The sequence below is a fragment of the Myotis myotis genome, unplaced genomic scaffold (genome assembly GCF_014108235.1).
Source record: "Myotis myotis isolate mMyoMyo1 unplaced genomic scaffold, mMyoMyo1.p scaffold_m19_p_5, whole genome shotgun sequence".
NCBI classification, from domain to species: domain Eukaryota; kingdom Metazoa; phylum Chordata; class Mammalia; order Chiroptera; family Vespertilionidae; genus Myotis; species Myotis myotis.
Genome location: NW_023416357.1, coordinates 89,238,661 through 89,245,238, shown reverse-complemented (window position 1 = coordinate 89,245,238; position 6,578 = coordinate 89,238,661). Strand labels below are relative to the sequence as shown.

At 43.7% G+C, this 6,578-nt stretch overlaps 1 long non-coding RNA gene across 1 annotated transcript; it reads right to left on the bottom strand.

Moving 5' to 3' along the window:
- Window positions 1-204: 204 nt before the first annotated feature.
- Window positions 205-455, bottom strand: LOC118655662. Its single transcript, XR_004967332.1, has 2 exons — window positions 400-455; window positions 205-300 (listed from the first exon to the last, which is right to left on the bottom strand). It is a non-coding gene; the product is annotated as an uncharacterized LOC118655662 (long non-coding RNA).
- Window positions 456-6,578: the final 6,123 nt, after the last annotated feature.

Below are 6,578 nucleotides of genomic sequence, written 5' to 3'. Positions count from 1 at the left end.
GAGGGGGCTGCCCACATATTCCCAGTCTCTACACCAGCGCCCCAGGGATCACCGCAGACAACCAGCCATATCCTGTGTGTTCCCCTGTGCACCTCTCAGATCCTTGGAGAGGCTGGCTCTTGACTGGGAAGTTACACAAATATGTGGTCAATGCCCGGTGGGCGAGAGCCCAGGGGCTGAGGAACAGAGAGAGGGGTCAACTCACCTAGTCCTAGCCGAGTGGAGCCGGGGGCTGGGTCCAAATGAAGGAAGACGAGCAGATCTGACCTTCCACACAGCACACAGGTGTTTGTATTTGCTCTAAGTAAAGATCCAACAGAACGTGTTGTTCCCCACTCCCCTGGAGAAGGTGGCTGATTGCGCCAACACATCTGCCGCTCGAGTTGGAAGAAGCCTCACCTGTGCGTTTGGACTCTGACACTATTAACAGCTGCTATGATGTTCTGAACACTTGTCCTGTGCCAGACGCTGGACTGAGTTCTTTTTTAAAAATATGTTTTTATTGATTTCAGAGAGGAAGGGAAAGGGAGGGAGGGGGGGGAGAGAAAGAGAGAGAGAGAGAGAGAGAGAGAGAGAGAGAGAGAGAGAGAGAGAGAGAAGAGAGAGAGAAACATCCATGATGACAGAGAATCATGGATCCGCTGCCTCTTGCAGGCCCCACACTGGGGATCAAGCCCACAACCCGAGCATGTGCCCTGACCAGGAATTGAACCGTGACCTCCTGGTTCCTAGGTCGACGCTTACCCACTGAGCCACGCCAGCATAGCTGGACTAAGTTCTTAACATGTCCATTCATTGTCCATGTCCATTCTCATGATAAGCCCATGAGGCCAGGGCAGTGGTTAAGACAGAGCCCAGGGTGTGAATTGGTCTCCTCCAAATACTAACTGTATGACCAAGTGACTTGGCTTCTCTATGCTCAGCTTCCTCATCTGTAAAATTCGTATAACAACAGAACCCACCTAGTGATGCAGACGTAAAAATTAGATGAGTTGTTATCTGAACATGTTCTGGGACACAGAATGCACAGTACAGGTATGGCTACCATCATCCCTTTTCACAGATGAGGTAACTGCAGCTCAAAGGCAAGAAGGCCAAGCTAATTGCCCACAGTCCCACTCACACAGCAGCGAGGTTACAAGCCGCTGTCCTTCGGACGCATCTACTCCCTGCTTTGGGAGCAGTCGCTGGGCATGACATCCTGTCCCTGGGCACCTTCCCACCGCCCACACCACCACCTCCTGGGCTAGAACCACGCACTCCTGGGTGCTCTCCCCACCTCTCCCTTGCCATACTGTACGCTTTTCTACAAGACATGCAACCCCATCCCACTCCAGCCTGTGTTGTCACTTTAACAGCAAGAGAAAAACATATCAAACAGTGGTACCTCGGTGTCGCCACACATGTGTGAATCTATTCTAGACACATTCCCAACCTCTTGGCCCCCAAACAGGCCTTTATTTTTTAATGAAGAAAGGAGATGGAGGAAGACAGCAGGTGATTTGACTATTTTGGTTTTCTCATGCCATTCTTCCTACTTCCAGCCACAAAGGAGGAAATCAGAGACATTTTGGCTGTTAGATATTACACAACTTAATGGCGTTCATTTATTCAAAAAATATGTCTTGAGAACCTTCTATGTGCCAGACACGTGCCAAGGCCAGGGCTCCCCCTCTGCTGACAGGAGTGGCTTCTGCACGGTTTGAAATAATCCTTGTAATACAACAAAGATTTCTTGTTACCAGAGGCCCTGCTGTCCATGTAATTTGAATTAACCTTAACAATAATAACTCATCATCTTACTGGCCATGGCCCTAAGTAGACTTTCTGTAAAGTGCTTAGAACGGGAGTCCCCATGTGGGGCCTCCCACACAGTCATTCAGGAGCCCGGTCCCTTCGGGAAGCATCTGCTCCAACACGCCTCCCGCGCCGCCCCCATGCCTGAGGCCTTCCCGTCCATGCCTGGGAGTGAGATGACTCTTCTCTTTCGCCTTACACTCTTGAGAGGGCTCCCAATGGGACTGCGGGGCCCTTCGTGTCTTACGAATTTTAGAGAGCAGATTTCCAATGTTTACGCTCAGCTCCTCTGCTCAGCAACAGATCTGGGTATGTCTCCAAAAGGGGTTGCACCAAATGACAGGAACATACTCAGAAACACTCCTCTTCCTGGATTAGCCAGGGCTCTCTGGCTCGTTCTGGGGCCTCTGATGGTCCCACCCACCCTCCATTTGTGAGACACACCAAGACATGTTAAATCCCACTGGGACCCCCATCTACACCTGTAAAGAACTTTACTTCCAAGGGTTCAACACCTCTCACCCCTCTTTGAGACAGGTGGAGGTCATCCATCACATTTTCGGGCTGCATAAATACCTTTTTTTTAAATTGAGGTAAATTCACATAACATAAAATTAGCCATTTTTTTAAAAATATATTTTATTGATTTTTTACAGAGAGGAAGGGAGAGAGATAGAGAGTTAGAAACATCGATGAGAGAGAAACATCGATCAGCTGCCTCCTGCACATCTCCTACTGGGGATATGCCCGCAACCCAGGTACATGCCCTTGACCGGAATCGAACCTGGGACCTTTCAGTCCGCAGGCCGACGCTCTATCCACTGAGCCAAACCGGTTTCGGCATAAAATTAGCCATTTTAAAGTGTAAAATTCAGTGGCATTTAGCACATTTACAATGTTGTGAAACCATCACCTCTATTGAGTTCCAAAACATTTTCATCATTCCAAAAAGGAAATCCCATACCCATTAAGGAGGCATCTCCATTCCCCTGTCTTCCCAGCCCCTGCTTTCTATCTCTATGGATTTACCTATTCGGGACATCTTATACAAGTGGAATAAAATGTGACCTTTTGTGTCTAGTTTCTTTCACTTAGCTTAATGTTGTGTGTGTGTGTTTTTTAAGATTTTTTTATTATTATTATTGATTTTTTTTTTTTTCAGAGAGAAAGGGAGGGGGAGAGGGAAACATTGATGTGAGAGAGAATCATTGTTCAGCTGCCTCCTGCACGCCCCCCACTGGGGATGGAGCCACCACCCAGGTATGTGCCCTGACTGGGAATCAAACCGGCAACCCCTTGGTGCACAGGATGACGTCAAACCAACTAAGCCACACTGGCCAGGGCACTTAGCTTAATGTTTTGAAAGTCACCCACATATAGCATGCATCAGCATACTCCCCCCTTTTTATAGATGAATGATACTCCATTGTATGGATACATCACATTTGGTTATTCATTTCTCACGTGATGGACATTTGAGTTGTTCCTGCACTTTGGCTCCATTGTGAATAGTGCTACTATGAACATAAGTGTACAAGTATTTGTTTGCGTGCATGTGTTCAATTCTTTTGAGTATATATCTCAGATTGGATTCAGTTTAATTTGTTAAGCAACTGCCAGACTGTTTCCTGTAGTGGCTGCATCGTTTTACATTCACACTAGCAATGTATAAGGGTTCCAATTTCTCCACATTCTCACCAACACTTATTATCCACTTTTCTATTACAGCCATCATACTGTGAAGTGGTTATCTTATGGTTTTGATTGGCATTTCCCTTACAACTAATGATATTGAGTATCTTGTCAATATGTGCATGCTGGCCATTTGTATATCACCTTTAGAGATATGTCTATTCAAATTATCCTTTTTTTTTTCATTTATTGATTGGAGAGAGAAACATTGATTTGTTGTTCCACTTGTTTATGCACTCATGGGTTGATTCTTGTATGTGCCCTGACAGGATCAAACCCACATCCTTAGTGTATCAGGATAATGCTCTGATCAACTGAGCTATCTGACCAGGGCCCCGCTGCAAATTTATAAGTACCTGGTCTTTTTGTTGTTGAGTTCTAAGAGTCCATTCTATATTCTGGATACTGGATCCTAACCAGATACATGATTTACAATATTTTCTCCCATTCTATAGATTGTCTTCTCATTTTCTTGTGAGTGTCCTTTGATGCATAAAAGGATTAAATTTTGGTGTAGTCCAATTTATTTTCTTGTTATTGTTGCCTATGCTTTTAGTGTCATATTTAAGACTCATAGCCAAGCCAAATCCAAGGTCATGAAATTTTACTCGTTTTCTTCGAAGAGTTTTATAGTTTTACTCTTAACCTTTAGGACTTTAATCCATTTTGATTTAATTTCTATATATGGTATGAGGCAGTGGCCCAACTTCATTTTCTGCATGTGAATATTCAGTTGTCCTGGCATCATTTGTTGAAGAAACTATTCTTCCTCCATTAAATGGTCTTAGAATCCTTGTAAAAAATTAACTGACCATAGATGTAAGGGTTCATTTCTAGACTCTCATTCTGTTCTACTGATCTATGCTTGTCCTTACATCCTTTATGGATGTTAGTATTCTCCCCTGTGGACTACAGTACTCTTAGGCTATTTGTTTTTTTCTTCATTCTTTTCTCTTTCTGCTTCTCAGACTGAATAATCTAAATTGACCTGGCTTTAAGTTCACTGAGTCTTTCTTCTGCCTGTGCAAATCTGATTTTGAACCCCTCTAGTGAATTTTTTCATTTGTTTTTATACTCTTCAGCCCCAGAATTTCTATTTTGGTTCCTTTTAAAATATATCTATCTCATTAACCCAGCCAGCATGGCTCAGTGGTTGAGCATCAATCTATGAACCAGCAGGTCAGGGTTCAATTCCCGGTCAGGGCACATGCCCAGGTTGTGGGCTCAGTCCCCAGTGTGGGGTGTGCAGGAAGCAGCTAATCAGTGACTCTTTCTCATCACTGATCTTTCTGTCTCTCCCTCCCTCTCCATTTCACTCTGAAATCAATAAAAATATATTTTTAAGTAGGTCTATCTCTTTATTGATATTCTCTAAATGTTGAGACAACATTCTCTTGGTTTCCTTTGGTTCTTTGTCCATGGTTTTCTTTAGTTCTTTGAGCATATTTAAGACGGTGTATTTAAAGTCTTGGTCAGTAGGACCAATACCTAGGCTGTCTCATGTAGTTTCTATTAATCTTTTTTTTTCTGTGAATGGCCATAATTCGTTTCTTTGCATGGCTTGTGTTTTTGTTGTTGCTGTTGTTGAATACTTAATTTAGAATATGTGGTAGCTCTGGAATTCAGATTTTCCTTCCTCTCCAGGGTTTGTTGTTACTGTCTATGTAGATTGCTGTTTGCATGTTTAGTGACTTCTTGTAAAATCCCTAGTCTTTGCCACTGATGTCTATGTTCCTTTAGCTTATTGGACAGCTGATATTTTGACAGTTACCTTAAATGCTAGGAGCCAACAAAGGAAACCAGGAAGAATTTTTTTTTAAGTAAGAAATCATATTCTCCTGGTCTTTGCGAATTGGATCTGTCAGGGCACTCCTTGAACACTTAGCCAGGCTATTGACAACTCTGCCTTAGCTTCATTCCTACTTGCAGAGCCTGAAGGCCAGCAAGAGATGAAAGCGTAGTCTTCTCAAACCTTTTCCAAGTATATGTCTCAAGCTTGGCTTTCTTGATCTCCTGGCACACATGGAAGCTTTGAAAAGCTCTATTCCCACACATATTTCTTTCCAAACTCTTCTTTTCCGGGCTTCTTGCTCAATTACTTGTCGTAAGTGTTGCCTCTTGCCCCACGCTGCTGAGGCCAGTAAATGCTTTCAGCAAAAGCCACCTCACCCCTGAATGAAAAAACAGGAAGCCTTTCCACTTGTCCCTGAAGGAGCCACCAGACAGGTTGACATCCACAACCACATCTTTGAGAATAAATTCCTGGCACTAGCAACCAGCACCAGAAGTCTGGGCCACCACATGGAATGCGAGGAATGGTGGGTTCAAATATAAAATGCCACAACACTCCTACCATAAAGCAGCAGTTTTTCTCTTCATCAAGTTTTCCCTTGGTTATTGTAAGTTTTTACCAGATTCCAGACTCAAAAGCTGATTCTGACAGACTTTTGCCAGCTCATTAGTCCCCTATTCCACCATTTTTGGTTGCCCAGCACCCTTTATGCACTCTTCCTGAATAGAGAGAAATTCTTATTTTATGAGTCTGAAGATCCCGATGGGAGGCCCAGGACTTGTTTGCCCAGTCTGCCTTGCAGCCAGTAGTGCACAGCGAAGGTTGCCCTGCAACTTAGAAATACATCAAGAAATAAATTCATTAAGGAACACAAGCGTGCTCTTGTCACTCAGGATCATATGCTTAGCACTGACTCAGCATGATCTGTAACCCTAAACAACCCATTTCATAACTAACAGTGCTCAGGCCAAACGATGTTCTCCTCACTTCTTGTCCGAAAATCTCCAAACAAAAGGCAATTATATCTGAATGGCACAAAGGGGTGGGGGTTGTGGCCTCTGCCAATGCTGCAGACAGACACTGTGCTTCAGAGCATGTGAAGAACTTGAGTGTGAAAACACTTAGGCGCGAGAAAGAACAAATTAACTTCTTAATTAACTTCCTCTTCTCAAGTAGCATGCATGCAATAGGTTCCAGCCTAACAAGTACCATTTTGCAGCAGCGCTGATCCCCATTTTTCTGATTCTTTTCATACTCCTGATTATTGTAGCTAAGAAACATTTTGCAATTTAATTCA